This window comes from Passer domesticus, chromosome Z (genome assembly GCF_036417665.1).
Source record: "Passer domesticus isolate bPasDom1 chromosome Z, bPasDom1.hap1, whole genome shotgun sequence".
Taxonomy (NCBI): Eukaryota; Metazoa; Chordata; class Aves; order Passeriformes; family Passeridae; genus Passer; species Passer domesticus.
The window spans coordinates 55,571,572-55,588,231 of record NC_087512.1 but is presented as its reverse complement, the minus strand read 5'-3'; the positions used below and the strand labels follow the sequence as shown (position 1 = coordinate 55,588,231).

Here is a 16,660-nt window from a genome sequence, read left to right as displayed (position 1 = left end):
ACATGTAGAAGTGATATTCCTGCTCTGTGATTAGTGTGTCAAAGACAGCAAATGGGTTTTGCAATATTATCTTTAGTGTAATTTCAAAAACATATGGAAAAGGCCTCCTTTATCTTTTTTTTTTTTACTTGTTTGCTTATTTGTTTTATTAGTAGTATTAGAAGTAGTAGTACTGTGTTTTTTCAGAGTTGGGTATGGAGAAGCCATAAAATAAATGTAGAGCTAGAAGGTTTTAATTTTGGAGGAGTGGGACTCTGTTGTCCTCTTCATTTGCCAGCCAACAAAGCTACTAACCTAGCAGAGGAGGATAACTCTCTTCCTTGAACAGGAAAAACAGCCAAAGCTACACTTAGACGTGTTCAAAATTCCGATGTTGTATAGACATATACATACATATACACACACACAGAGATATGGATATTTCATACAGAGATAGACAGATAGATATAATGTAGATACCTAAGAAAATAGATATATCAATCTATGATAATGAATTTTTACCTCATATACATCCTTAGACACTTTTTACAGGCTATGGAGAGCCTTCAGTTACTAGCAAGGTGTTTTTTCACCTGTGAAAATTTGGATTAGTTATATTTTCTTTCCAATTTCATAAAGAGTAAATACCAATTAAAAATAAAGAATAAATGTCTTCCATGATGTAGATCTAGGCTCAGTTTGTACAATCCTAAAATAGCATTTGCAGATGGCACAATGTTTGTTTTCAGTAGGTATTTAAAAAATTCATCTCTATACTCTAAGCAAACATCTCTACACTCTTTGACAGTTATTTTATCTAGCTTACAACATAACAATTTTTACCTGAGGGACAAAATGAATCTTCACCAAGAACATAAAGTAGTATACTGTTATCTTGAATAAAAATAATTAGTATATATTTTCATCCAAAAGTTGAAAAATAGTAACAAAACAGATAATGTAATTATATTTAAATACACTGCATGCAAATTGTACCTGAATTGGCCTAAAGACTGGTGTTTTCAATATTGTAGAAACTATCTACTAGTTTATGGCATCTGATTTAAAAAAAAATTGCTGTAACACTGCTACTTACTCAGGGTAAGTAAGGTAAGGCTAGAAAAAATAATCCTCAAATCATCCTCTTGTAGTCTGTTCAGGAAAAGATATGAAGATGTGAAATACAGCATGTGGGGTTTTAGATCCAACCTCAAAATTTCCTACTAGAAATTGACCTCAACAAAACCAAAAAGGCAATTCATGGCTACTGATCTGATTTGTTATTTTACTTTGGAGCCAAACATTTTAAAGATAATGAAGATAATGGATGGTTGTAGCTTAGACAGCAGCAGTTGCAGAATTATGTCTTACAAAAGAGAGCATCATTAAAAATGTTAAAGAGGAAAAGGGTTTTTGCTAAAGTTAAGTGAGTGACTAGAGGTAATTGCACTGTTTCACTTATTTTTCTTCTTCACATAAAATATTGTGAGGCTGAGTGCTCTACAGAAAAAAAGCAGCAGATAATGAAATGCTGAAAAAAACTAGATTCAAAATTAGTGCTAGAGGAATGATCACACAAGGACTCCTAACTCTGGCATTTGGATGTGCATACTGTCAATGGAATATGGTGATAAGAGTTGGTCATTATCATAAGAAATCTAAATATGTATGTAAAGAACAATGATAGACAATTTCTGAATTGCCTTACGTTTGGTTCTGCCACCTTCAGTTCTTAACTTTGCAGTGAGGTAAACTCATTATAGGAGAGGAGAAGGTGGTTGAGGTGGCTGATAAATGTTCTGGAGTGTTTGCAATGTGTTTTGAATGCACAGTTTCAGAGGGTGAGAAAAAAATGGCTTTATTTAAAAACTATTGAGAAACCCTTTGTCTGCCAACAAATTTTCACAGCTAATTCTATTCTTACAGATACATTTTTAGTGACGCTAATTTCTTTAAATGCCTTCTATCAATTAGTATTACCATTACACATCCTTTGAGATTATAATCACATGCTCCTTGCTGTGAAAATATTTGTATTTGTAGATCTATTTGTCGCACTTCACAGGGTAGCACTTTAAGCCTCTTGAGATGCCATAGAACATAAGATGCAAAAAGGAAATTAAAATACAAACCACAGTTTTTAGACAACAAGTAAGATGCAATACAAGGGTTGCAATACTGTGGAGCCATGAACTTTGCTGAGGAAAAATACATTGTCTTCTCTACATGGCATGTAAAAACTTATTCACAGAGATCTTAGTGACCCTTGGCATTAATGGAGAAAAATATTCCATGGGTAATATAACCAGCAGCTTTATGAATCTTGAAAATATTTTGAATATGACAGAGCTGTTTCAAGAAAGGTTGAAGATAATCTTGGTAAGAAAACCTGACGTGCACTTCACCATGTTTCCAGCAAGGCAGGAAGGATTTAACTACTCAGACTGCCACTAGAGGGGAGTAATAGCACAGACTCTCTCTCCTCAATGGCTACAGGGAAACAAAAATTCCATGGATGGATAACAATTATTTCCTGGGGGAAACAGGTGCTGCAGAGCCCAAGGAGGTGGAGATGACTATATGCTCACTTTCCCAGTCCCAATCCAAAGAGCAGAAATTCAGATGTCCTGTCTCCAGTGTTTCCTCTTCTCTCTGTTGTTTAACACAGTATTTACTCAGCATCCTGCCAGCTTCAGCTGCCATCTTGAGGAAGTTTCATGAGTTCAGAATCAGAATGCTCAAGACTTAATAAAGGTTTCTCAAGTGATCCATGAGTATGCCTGCTTATGTATGACAGCAAATATTTCTAACTGAATTTACTAATGACTTGCTTCTCTTTAACACATCTAAATACAAATGATTGAATGCTGTATACAGAGGACAAATGTGAAGAATAGCCAAGAGCAGTTCAATTTGTTTTGCTACATAGTATCAAACCAGTTGATAAAATGTTAAATATTTTTTTGCAGCATAGTTTATTGTTATTTTTAATGTGCTGCATCCATTTCACAGATGAAAATATGTATTTTGCCAGTTTCCTTCTAGAAGTCAGGATTGTGTACAATCAAATTAATCGAAGTAGATGAGAGCAGAAGAAATGGATTGTGATTATCCTGGAGCTCCTGGCATCAAAATATGAAATTATTTAAAAAAAATATCTTCAAAAGTTATAAAACTACAACAGTAACAAAAATTGAAGGGGAATTAAATTTTTCCTCTTCAAAAATTGTGCTTTTCATGAAAAAGGCACAACATTATTTGAGTGGAGAAAACAGATATAGAAATTATTGCTGCTCTCTTAGTGGAGACAAAGAACACATCCCTCACATGTGAATGAGATGGCTCTCATAATAGACGTACCTTCTGAAATTGCTTTGATCATTACGGTTCCAGTGCCTGAGTTAAGAGAAAAGGAGGGATGCATATTCTGATACTAAAGCAGTGAAAATGCTTTCATTTTGTCTGCCTTCTCAATGACAGGCAGACAAAACTGATCATTTTTTAAGGAAGCATTTTACTGAAAAGTGTTTCAGCTTTGTAGTTCTCTGAGAAAATAGAATAATGTAAAAATTGGACAAGATGAAATGAGCTTTTCCATTTCACACATTGACTGCACAAGTCACTTTCAATTAATCTACTGCTTATAAGACTTAAGGCAGCACTTTGTTGACTTTAAGAAGGCAGATACAAAATTTTCTGTTTCATAAGAGAATCTTCTGGCACCAGAAACTGAAGTTTATCTAAAGAACATATTTGAGTACGGTTTCAAGTATGTAAGGGAAAAAAACATGAATTAACTGTAACAGGTCGGTCACGGAATGGCTGTCAAGACAATCTGATTAGAAAGTTGCTTTTTTCAGACCACTATAGAATTAAAACTCAGTGGTAAAATGAAGCAATATATATGCTCTTTTACCAGACCTTGGATCTCATAATTTTCATCACATTGTAGTACCCCAAAACCTGAGTTAAGACTAAACTAATTATTTCAGTTCCTAGGGGTAAAGAAAACCAAGAATCAAATCTATATCAAGAAGCAAAATACCACCCTAATTCATGTTTACATTAAAACCCCAGCAGGGTCTTTACCCCAGCAGTGTTTCTGAGGAAGTGGTGTTGCCCCACAGGAGCATGACGATTGAAGTTTGCTGGATGAGATCTGGATCTGACTTGATTTTTTTCCTTAAAAAGTGGGCGAACAGAGTAGTCAAGCAATTGCTCTCTGCTTCTCCAATAAACAGGTTTCAGCAAGATTTGCCTTGAACACTTGGACAGGATCCACTGACCTATGGAAGCTGATGGGGATCCCTTTCTTTTCTTTCCATGACATGCCAGAAAAATAATGTCCAAATGACACTGACACTTGGAAGGAAACAGACTTCTACATTAGCTGAATTATTTTGTATTTCTGCTCCTGCCCTTTGTTCCTCCTCCAGTACCACCTGAATAGCTGTCAGATACTAATTAGCTGACACTGAATTTTTTCTCCTGCCATAACGCATCTAAGCCTGCTTGCTGACTCACCTACATGAGAGGTGTCAGAAGTCAGCAGAGTTTTTTCTAGAATAGCAACCAGTGTACCCCAGGTTAATACTTTGATATTTAGAGTGGAGGAAGTTTAGTAGATAGTGTCTCAGTCTACCACACTGATACCCACCATCAATGCACTCAAGACCACTGGAAAGGATTACCTTGTAAAGGAGTTTCTGAATCTCTTCTTTAGAAATGTTTAGAAAAGCCTAGACAAATGTTCCATACTGGAAACCCAATTTAAAATAGCTTAGAGTAAATTACCCAGATCAACAACTATTCCCTATTTCCTCTTAGGAATGGAGGAAAAAAGTTGAATAGTGCTATTTCTTGACTCTGCTTTTAGGACTTTTCCAATAATAACATAGCACATGCTAAAAGCCTTTAGGCTGTTCACAGACAGTGCTAAGACTACATAGGACAGCAGCAGAATGAGGAGAATGAGGAAATCTCCTCTATTAAATGTGAGAACTGGCGCCACTTAGATTTTGTCTTAGTGCTCCACAAACTGCATCTCTGGCAATCAGGAGAATATATTCTGAGTCTCGCCTGAATGCTGTAATTACATTTTTTACTGATTAAAATTTATTTATTTTTAACTGTGATACATTACTATTTTTGTATGTACTGTAATAAACAGTAATACCACCAGATTCTTACCAACAGCCCAAAATCTTTGAGTCAGCATATGAAAATCACAGTCTAAATTTTGCTTTACAGCATAAAATGACCCTCAATTTTCCTTTTTGTTTGCTAAAATATGAAGTGACATACTGCTGCTGGTATTTTAATGTTATCAGATTTGATTTCATTAGCTTTTTATAATATCACATAAATGATTATTTGTCATTTAAAATGTTAATTAATCTATGACTTCTGCAATAGGAAAATATTTTATTCAGTAAAGCACCTAGTATCAGCAAAGGATTGACACTCATGGGACTCAGTTACCTGCTTAAAATTTAGATAACTTTGAGGAGTATTGATAAAATCTGATATACTTTTAGAGGTGGTAGCATATTTGAGTGATTTGTTTAACACTGATATGTCTGTCATCTATCTGTTAGAACTTTAATATCTTTAAAAACCTGTCAGTTTGACCTTGTCTTGCAGCCAGGTTAAAGAGCAATTAGAATACACTTCAAATAAAGTATAAGTGTATATATGTCCTATGGAAGTTCATTGTGTATGCTCAGCCCATAATATATAAAGAAAGTTGGGAATCTGTAGGGTACCTGAGATAAATATAGGTATTTCAGTATAATTCCATTATATATTGAACTCAGAAGTAAGCAAATTTCAGCCTTTAAGGTTGTTCCAAATCCCAGCTGTGGTTTTGCAACACTGTAAACCAGGTAACAGGCATGAATAAAAGGAAGGTCTCAAATTGGTGGGAGGAAGTGTAAATATGTACAATAAAAATACAATTTTGAATGCACTGCTTTGTAAGCAAAAAACCCTGTGATAAAACTGAGTTTGTCCTGTGAAAATAATGATTTACTATTATTGATTCATAGCCACAGTTAAGTTTCCAAAGCTATTAACTGGAGATATTAATTTCAGTCTGATCTGGGAAAGAAAAATGAAAATAATTAGAGATTACTAAATGGATAAGAAAGCAGAAACTTACCCTGTCACTACCTTAAATGAAACATTTGAAAGCCGAGGTATTCTGATTTTACATACTCTAGGTTTGCAATTATCTGATCACAGGGAAAACTTAGTATCACAAATGCTGGAATCTCACTAACTGTTTCTGACTCACTAAGGTGTTTCCAAGAAAAAGGTCAAAGTAAATGGGACAAATTATTATGTGAAATGCTCAAGAGTTTAAGCATTTTTACTTATTATTTATTTACTGTCACATCCATTCATTAAAACACCGATTATGATTTCCTGGTCTTTTTTCTTCTCCTCCTCTTGACACACACAGAGAAAAAAAAGAGAGAAAAAAATGGCGTTATTAAAGAAGCTCATTGCAAAATGCACTTTGCTGTGAATAAATTAGTCTAGTAAGTGGGGTTGTGAATTTTTGAGAACTTACATGTGTGACTGAAAAAATTAACTAAATGGTTCTGTGAAAAATGTTTTTTAAGGATGGCAAATGTTTCTTAAGTGTTATACTAATCATGGAATGAATTATGTCCATGTCCAATCCCCCTGCTTTGTACAGGGATACTACCACTAGACTAGATTACTCAGACTCGTGCAACTGCTTTTGAACAACTCCAGGGAGGGAGCACCTACAGGTTTCCCTGGGAAACCTGTTCCAGTTCTTCTCTCTTCTCTAGGTAAAGTATTTCTTCCCAATATCTAATCTACATCTAACTGTTTTCAGTTTAAAACTGAAGCCGCTTGTCCTATAAGCACAAAGCTTCATAGAGTCCATAATCACCTTTCTGTAGGCTCCTTTAAAGCACTGAAAGGCTGCTATAAGGTCTCACTGGAGCTGGCTCTTCTCCAGGCTGAACTCCCAACTCTCTCAGTCTTTCTTCATAGAGAATGTACTCCAGATTCCCTGATAAGTTTGTGGTCTTCTTCCAGGCCCACTCAAGCAGGTCTGTATCTTTTTGTGCTGGGGACCCCAGAGCTGGACTCTGTGCTCCAGGTGGGGTCTCACAGGGTCCTTGTAGAGGGGTAAAATCACCTCCCTTGACCTGTAGTCCAGGATGTGGTTGGTCTCCAAGCACACATTGCCAGGATATATTCAGGTTTTCATCCACCATGTCCTTCTCGGCAGAACTGTTCTCTATCTAATGAGCCAGGCTGTCTCCATGTTTGCTGCCCTATCCTTGCATTTGGCTGTGCTGAAGGTTGACATGGACCCACATCACTAGTCTGTTGTACGTCTGATTGGCATTCCTTCTATCTGGATCACACCTAGACTACTAAGCCTGGTGTGATCCACAGGTTTGTTGAGTGTACATAGTCCCATTGTCCGTGTCCCCAGAAAAGATATTACTGGTCCCAATACAGACCACAGAAGAACATAACTCGTCATTGGTCTCCACCCAGACACTGAGAGTAACTCTTTGAGTATGATCATCCACTCTATTCCTTACTCAGTGAATGGTCCACCCATCAAACCCATGTCTCTTTGGTTTAGAGACACCAGTCAAGTCCAGCTAGATAACATCATCCATAGAAGCCCACAAAGTTTGACACGCTTCTCTTAGAGAAGCCATGCTGGCAGGCACTGGTCCCTTCTCTGTTTCCTATGTACTCTAGTATAGGCTCCATGAGGATCTGCTCCATGATCTTGCTGAACACAGCAGTGAAACTGACCAGCCTGTAATTCCTCAGGTCCTTCTACTTTTGTTTTTCAAAATTAGAAGGTTATATCTTCCTTTTCCAGGAACTGGGAACTTCACTACCATTCTGCCATGACTTTTCAAATATGATGCTCTTCACTGTCATTATTACCGTCACACATACTAATTTATCAGCAGGATGCAGATATGGTATGATTCGTTCTGTAAGTGGCTCAGTCATCTGTACCAGTTTCTGGCCTGGAAATTGTAGATTTAAAATTCCACATGTTGGAACCACTAGTGCTCTGAAAAAAAAAAAAAAAAAAAAAATAGGAAAAGAAAAAGTAGTAGCAGAACTGATACCTATTAAAGTAGTGACAGCCAAATTTATATAGCAAGTGCATATAGTATTTAAAGATTCTAGCATTTGATAGTATTTAAATAATTATTTGGGTATTAGTTTATTCTAATGATGAAAATATTTTTGGAAAAAAAGTCCTGTAAGTAGTCAGGCAATTTCTTAAGAGTTCCTTCTCCACCTCATTTTCACTGCCTCACTGTGAAAAGATCACAGGATGGATGAATGCACAGAGGGTCACACCAAACATATACTCAAAGCAGTGCACTGTCTCTAATCCATTGCCTCAAATGCATGCTAAGGATGATGCGCCCGTGCTGTTGTCTCTGTTAGAAAGGACTGTGGCTAGTCATGTACCTCTCAATGAATAACCACCTCTTTCTGTCTCTGTGAACTTACCTCTTTTTAGTTCCGTTTGATGGTAACTAGTTCTAACAGAGGGACAAACTGGGGTCTTCACTGAACTTAAATATACTGATTAGATTTTTTGTAAATCTGTAGTCTTAGACCTCTTACAAGTCCTTTTTTCAGAACTAATACTCAGCTTATTTGAAAGGTCTACTCAACAAAGCACTTCTAATGTTATATTTTATCAACACTGTTGTCTAGAAAAAGAAGTCTTTCCAGGCTAGTTTACTATGCATTTTAAAATTAAGAAAACAAAACAGCATTCTATAATCAGTATGTGGGTGTATGCAACACAGAGAAGTTAAGCCTTAACTAACTTTTGCATCAGGCTTAAATAATAAATATTTCTCAGTTTAATGAAGAAGAAAAAAGACTAGTATTTTAGCCCATCTGTGGAAAGTGCAAATTTAACTATTTTCATTAATACATAAAAATGTTTAATTTTTTCAGAGAACTAGCCTTGATTTCCCCCTGTTCTCTGGGCTATACTTTTAGAGATATTTTGTGAAACTGATAGATCTTTTAAAAATTTCTGAAACTTGGAATCCTAGAATATATTAAGAAGTTAAAATTACTTTAGAATCAGTTCCTGAATGCTGATGGACTTATATAGAACCCCCACAGCGAAAGAGTGTAGCTGAGAAGACCAAAAAGCATTTAAGCCGATGTTTGAATTTCTGCATTCTGCATTGACAACTGGTTTCTCAGTGCAAATAAATATATATTTTAACTGAGAAAAGCTACCAGATATATATGAAAATCCTTGAAACTCTTCTAATTTTGCATTTAAAGTTGGCTGATAGCAGTCAAGAATAAAAGACAGCAGGATTCTTCTTAAGTGAAGCATCTCTGAGAGTATTTCAGTATCAGGAGAGAACAACACAAATTTAGCATTGCAATTACAATATTATTAGTGTTGTTCTTGATAAGAATTAGTTTTATTTGATTTAGTATCCAAATGATACAAGAGCTCAAGCTGTGCTAAACACTGCAGAAGCACAAAAGAAACTTCTAATCTTACTTATTTGTTGCTGAATGAATAAGAAAATGTGAAAATCAGTTTTACAATTGAAAACAACCAAACAAAAAAAGCACTGATGAAATAATTCCTGCTCAAATTTTATCAATAACTACTCAGAAACAGTTTAGTATTCTTTACTGCTCCAGTGTGAGAAACGACTGCTCACTTTAAAAATTTAAAGGGTTTATTAAACCTTAACAAAAATGCAACAAAAAGACTAAATAAGGACAAGCAGGTCTGTAGCTGTCCTCGTGGCTACCTACTGCATGGCTAGCTCATCTTCAAGATGGATGGGTTTTTATACTCCTGGGGGGTTGCCTCAGCCAACCTGGGCCCCTCCCAAAGTCTGTCAGTCAGCTCTTTGCCATTTTTTGGTGGAGACTGCTTTCTTGTAACTGGATTGGAGATCAGGTGTTGTCATGCCATGCCCCACCCCCCACCCCAGCAACAAGCTTTTCCATTCCCAACAGCCACCGGTAAGGGGCAGATGTGCACATCTTCTTTCTACCTGTCCTAGACAGTGCAGGCTGTCTGATGGCAGCAGTACGGGGGTGGGGAGGAAAGGGAACTATGAGTAGAACAGAGGACATCTAAACTACAATAACATAACTATACATCACTAAAGCTTCTCTTAATATTCATTCAATATTAATCTCTTAATTGCGAAAGCAAATAATCTCATTATCCATCTATAATATCCAGGAACTATAAATAGAAAATATTCATGTGGACATCTGTTTAGCCAGATTTTTGATTCTTAAACAGTTGTTATTCAAGCAACAATCACCACACATATAAAGAAAACAACAGACATATTCACACACTTCTGAAGATTTTTTTCTGAAAATAGTCCTTTGCATTTATGGTTGAATATATTTACATTTAACCCCAAAATTATTTGGTTATGCTGTCTGAAATTACAATTTAATTGTCTTTAGATCTGGTAAGGCCTGGATGACTTTGGAATCTATGAATTTTTTTCTTCAAAATTAAAATAAATAAGAAAGAGATACCAGATTTCAGTTTTGCAGTGTTCAGCAGGAACTGCTCTTAACACAGCTCTCCATTTTCCCCCTGAACCATCAGCTATAAATATTATTGTCTACTTTAAGGGGAAAATTCCTTGATAGTGCCGAGGTGAAGAAATAAACAAATGTCTCCATCCTGAATTTTTTATTCATCTGAGGAATCCTGATTAATCACCACTGAAAACTGAAATTTTTTGAATAGGGATGTAGGGACTGTTATGTTAGTGTTGAGTTTATCAGCACTGAAATACATTAGCGTTGAAAAGGAATTCTGAAATTCTTATGGTATATGGCACTTGGGAAAATGTGACCTTTAGGTTACTAATTATGTTTTTGCATGCACAAAAACAGATTGTGGAAGAGTGGACCTTGAAAAAAGACATAGAGAAAGAATATGCAGCAACTGTTGCACAAAAAGCCCCATATGATTGCTCTCTTACACAGTGTTTTCAAGCATATATGTGAATAAAAGCACTGCTTGTGGTCCTTAATTAAGTATATGTAGTGAGTGCTAACTCAGGCCTCATTCAGGAGTTAAGGATTATGTGAATTTTAAAGTGGGGCAGTTGAAGGCATTTATTTCCTGCCTGAAATAAATGTCTAAAAGCAGTTATTTATTTAAAGTTTTGGCTTTCCTGATTTTTTTTCCTGACCAACTTTAAACCTTTCCTCTCAGTTGGGTACTTAGTACACAATGATGATATTTATAGAACAGTGGGTTTTCTGTAAATGATACTAAAGCCAAAAAGGTTTTTAGGAAAAAGCCAAACCAAACATATATTAAACTGTTTATATTTGGTTGTTTTCCACTACCAATTATTCTCTAGACACAAAAAACTACTACCAATTTTTTTTTCTTTTTTTTTTTTAGAATGAAAACCTAGGTATTTAATCTTCAGAAGAAATTACGTAGTCTCTCTTTGCTAAACTGAAGAAAAGCTTTAAATACTTTTGTGCTAGTGAAAATGTCACTAGAGGCACAGAAAGTATAGTCATTGCCAAAGCCAAGGTTCTGGAATAACACTCATAATTTTTGTGACCCTTCTCTGGACCCAGCCTAATTGACACATTTCTCTTGTTCTGGGAACCCCAGAGCAATATTCAGCATTCTAAGTTGGGTCTTTCAAGTGCAAAGAAGAGGAATGGGGTGATCAACTTACTGTCTCTCCACTGGACTAATTTCAACAGGTCCCCTGTCTTACTCTGTGGTCTCACAAGACTGGAGTGTAGGGGAGAGACTAACTTCAAATCCATTTTAGTTATAGAGTCCTTGTTCTGAAAACTCCCAAGCAGCATGAAAACAGCCAGGTTTCATACAAAACACAGCTCTGAATTTTAGCTCTAAGTGCCTTAAACATAGCTTGGTGTATAAGGTGTTTGGGAGCACTGACAATGAGGATACAAGTTACGTGAGGGAGAGAATTCTATTGCATAGATCTATGCTATCCTAGAGTACACTAGTGTATAATACTATAAAGAAAGAGAGTAGGCAAAACCATGAAGCTTTGTAAATTTTAAGAAAAAATATATAATTTTATAGCTATTTAGAACCCATCTTTCCCTATACCAAAATATCTTCTTGGCACCAGATGTTGAAAAGATAGGATATCCAGAAATCCTGAATTAAGACTTTAAGTTGCTGAAAGAAATAAGTTTTCAGAGACATTACTTATTGGCAGAAGTCTAACAGTCTCTAAAATGTTTTTGTTCATGGTTTAGTTCTGTTCTGAGATATCCTGTTTTTCTAGTGTCCAGAGGATTCTGGGTTACAAATTCTGTTAGAGAATCAGAAAATATTTTCCAATATATATTTCCAATATAAATGCCAAGACTTTAACAATAGGCTTTGTTACATCTAACAGAACAGTTTCTATATTTTCTTCTTGGTCCAGTTTTATTCCTATTTTAACCATATCCATGAGTTGAAAATACTGTCCTTAATTCATATAATGAAATGGCTTGTTGAAGAGAGTATGTCCTAATTGAGGCATGTGTTTAAATGTTCCTTATTAACTCTAAAATAGGTAATCCTGAAGTGCCACTTTGAAAGAGAAATTAATTACACAGAGATTTTTCTTTTAACATACAAATTAAAAAAATAATTGCAAGAAGCTAGGAAAAATAGTAAAATAAACCCCTTTCTCTCAGAGAATTTGATTCTGATTCATAATTTTCTGAAAAACAGCCTTTTTTCTACAGTTAAGTAACACTCAGGGTTTAACCCCAGCCAGCAGCCCAGCCCCATGCAGCTGCTCATGCACTCCTGCACCAACAGAATAAGGGAGAATATTGCAAGGGTAAAAGCTACAAAGCCCATGGGTTGAGTTATACAGTGTTTAATAGGGAAAGCAAAAGCTGTGCACACAAAGAAATTGAAACAAGGAATGAATTCACATGTTCCCCTGTGTGGGCAGGCGTTCAGCCATCCCCAGCAGAGCAGAGCCACGTCACATGTAATGGTGACTTGGTAAGACAACCATCAAACCAAACATCCCCTCTTTCCTCCTTCTTCCCTCCATTTTATATACTGAGCATGATATCACATTGTCTGGAGGTCAGATGGGGTAACCTGTCCCATCTGTGTCTCCTCCCAGGCTCCCATGCACCCCCAGTCTTCTCACAGCATGGATGTACAAAAACCAGAAAAGGCCTTGAGTCTATTCAATTCCTGCTCAGCAATAACAAAACCATCTCTGAATTATCAACCCTGTATTCACCACAAATCCAAAACACAGCTCTATATCAACCACTGTGAAGAAAGGTAACCCTACCCCAGCCAAAACCAGCACATTAACATACAGCATTTAATAGTGTGTTTTAGTAAATACTGTATTAATTCCACCAAAGTAAACTTCAAAATTTATCACTATTACCACAATACAAAAATTTTCAAATGTCAATATATAAGCATATATATATATATATATATATATATATATATATATATATATATATATATATAGTTTTTCTGTTTTTATTTATATATCTTAACAAAATATGAAAGAAGCATTGGCACGGCAGTATACTATAATAGAAAAACAGTTTGTTTGAGCCAGCCAAACAATACATGGCAATAAAAGTAACCCAATCATCCATTTTCCTTCTTATCCCATTACTTGACAGATTCACTAGTCACTGATTTATAAGTATGATAGGAATATGCAAATATGCATATATATGTTTGTTGAAACATGGGAAAATTTATAGCAAAATACTAAGAAAAGAAAAAGATTTTCCCCATGACAAATGTAAAGTGTGTGGCCTCCTACAGGACTTTTAATTGGCACAAATATTCGGTGGTGTTTCTTACAAACTAAGAGATTTTACCAGCATTAATTATTGTAGAATATTTTGTCCAAATTTTAATATTTCTGACAATTGTAAGCATTGGTTTTCCTCCAAGAGAGATCAGTCCTTTGCTGTAATATGTCACTGAATGTAGTGGGTTTAGTGCTGGCCAAACACCAATACACCCATGAGAATTATTTACTCATTTCGTGCTATGCGATATGGATTAGGAGGAGGAGGAGGGCAAACAGGTTCAAAACTTTAAATGGCATAAAGAAAATTTTATTAACAAAATTAAAAGAAAAAATAATAAGAAATCAGAATATTTCTCCTCCCCCCAAACCCTCTTTTCTTTCCCACTGACAATGTGAAGAGACAAAACCTGGGACTTTGAGTCAGTTTACCACCTCTGAAATAGCTTTTCTTCAGTCCTCTTAAGGAGAGGAGTTTCTCTTGCCATGCCATGGAGACTTGTCCTCAAAAAACAGTTCTCTTGTGGCTTTTAATTTCCACAAATAGCAGCCACCTGGAAATCTGCAGTCTTGAAGTCCCTCCCATCTTTCTGCAGCCTTCACACAGCTGCGTTCATGGGCCATGTCAATTTATTGGGGTGCTATTTTTAAGGATAAGCTTTTCTAGCAAAAAAATAAAAGTTCTTTAATTCAATCTCTGGGAACGGATGTTTTCTTCTTCTGTTCCTGGGGCAAAGTTTCTCATTTCTGTTTTTTCAAACTTCTCATTGGACCACAGCTACTGCAACATCTGCTTATTTCAACACTGATGGTTCTGCTCACAGCTGTAGCAAGAACACTACATCCCCCACAGTGCATTCCATGAAGTATAAGGAAAAAAAACCAGAGTTGGACATATCAAATATGTCTTCACCACATCTTTACAAAAAGAATTTTAGACTAACAGATCTCCTCAATCCCCTCCCATCTAGAATTTTACTCCTTCTTTACTGATCTCAGTGTCCCATATTATTTTCTCTACCTGTCTTCACCCTTTCCTTTTCCAGACTCAGGAAAGAATTAGAGTTTGTAGGTTCATCTGCACTCAAGCTTTATCAATTAAAATGGTTTTATAGACCATTTATAATGGTTTTATGCATTTTATTTTGCAATGTTTAAAGGCTGATTTTGTCCAGGCTCCACAGTCGAGGAATTGCTGTGGCTCTTTGTTGATCATGTGGTCCCGGCTGACACCATGTGAGTCACGCTGGCTGCTGGCACCACTCCTATGGCTTTCTTTCATGTGAGACACTGAAAGAAAGAAAAAAGATTTTGTCCACATGGTCTGGGCCAAGTGCTGCTCCCAGTCCAGGATGGCAGCGGCCACTCCTGGCCCCACCCACTCTTGACCTCAGGGCCACCCTCAGCACCAGCTGCAGGGCCACTCCTGGTGGTGGTCCCAGAGTAAACAAAGTTCATTTGTGAGTGATGCTGATATACCTGCAGCCATGTGGCAATGCCCAGCTATGTGGCGCTGCCCTGGCCATGCAGCATGGCCCAGGCTGTGTGGTGTTACCTTGGACATGTGGATCCCAGCTGAGCAGTCTCGGCCATGCAGCCACTTGCAGCACTGGTCCCGGCTGCACGGTGTTGGGATAGTCCTGGTGGTATGGCCTGGCGGTGGCAGAAATCCCAGCCGAGCTGCATGCCAACCTGACCACAAGGGCTGAAGGGCGCCAGCGTGGCCCAGGCCAGCCCCATGGGTTGAACAGGCCCTGTCTGGCCTCTTCAAAAGCTGGCCCGTCCTGGTCTGGCCTATTCAAAAGCTGGAAGCTAAGAGAGCTTTCCTGGGATTTATTAGTTTTCATGTGTCTTCACAGAGCTGTGTTCAGCTCTTTTAAGTGATTTAACTGCGTGTCAATCTTTAAACCTAGCTCTTCAAAACTAGGCAGCTGATAGGCTCTACAAGGTCCCCCCAGGGAACCACCCCCCCCTCCCCCATCCCCAACTGAAAACCAGTCTTTGTTAAACCATGACACTGAATAACAGGAAAACTCTGTCTACTCTTTAATTTACCACAAAACTTTAAATTATTAACTGACAAAAATTCCGTTCTTTCTTTGTTAAAAATAAATCATCTCTGTATGCATTTTGGTAGTGTTGTTCATGGAGAGGGCAGATTTTTACTAAATTATAATCTCTTGAGGTAAAGATAAACTGCTCTGTCTCTGACTTACTGAACTAGTGACTTTCTGAAAAGACAGTGTGCTGCCCAACTCTCAGCTGATGCTATTAAATTCCAGAAATTTTACAGTAGATTAATAAAACATTGATTTTCAACATTGGATTTTGGCCTTCTGTTGCTAATAGGATAGAAAAATATCCACGAACCCAGAACTGCAATGTTTCCTACATATCCTCATTCATTAATTAAGATCACCAGGCCTGACATAAAATAATGGTTTTGAAGCAGTAATGTATTGACAACTGCAGAAGATAGTTGTTTCCAAATAGTGCCACAGCAGTTGAACTATAACTGCTGTAGAAAAAACCACTAACATTCAATGTTCATAAATTAATGTTCAAAAATTCAAAAGTAAATCATTACCATGTCTGACTTACAGGCTTTGAGTGGGATTTACAAGGAAATAAGGGGATCAGAGCTGGAATGAATGTGGTATTGAAAAAACTAGACAAAATAATGAGACAGAGAAGACAAAAAAGGAGCAGATGAGGGGGTGGGAGTATAGTTAGGATGTGAAATCTAAACACAATTCTAAATTCTACATGTTATATAAGACACTTCCACTGGTGGATCAAGGCAGATTACAGTTGATTAGAGAACA

General features: G+C 36.7%; 1 long non-coding RNA gene across 3 annotated transcripts; it reads right to left on the bottom strand.

Moving 5' to 3' along the window:
• Positions 1-970: 970 nt before the first annotated feature.
• On the bottom strand, positions 971-15,805 carry LOC135290774 (uncharacterized). 3 transcript variants are annotated; one of them, XR_010353579.1, is made up of 3 exons: positions 15,391-15,805; positions 14,246-15,125; positions 971-8,065 (listed from the first exon to the last, which is right to left on the bottom strand). It is a non-coding gene; the product is annotated as an uncharacterized LOC135290774 (long non-coding RNA). The 3 variants fall into 3 exon arrangements; XR_010353577.1 differs by having other exon boundaries at positions 14,271-15,125; XR_010353578.1 differs by lacking the exon at positions 971-8,065 and having other exon boundaries at positions 14,116-15,125.
• Between the last annotated feature and the right edge of the window lie 855 nt (positions 15,806-16,660).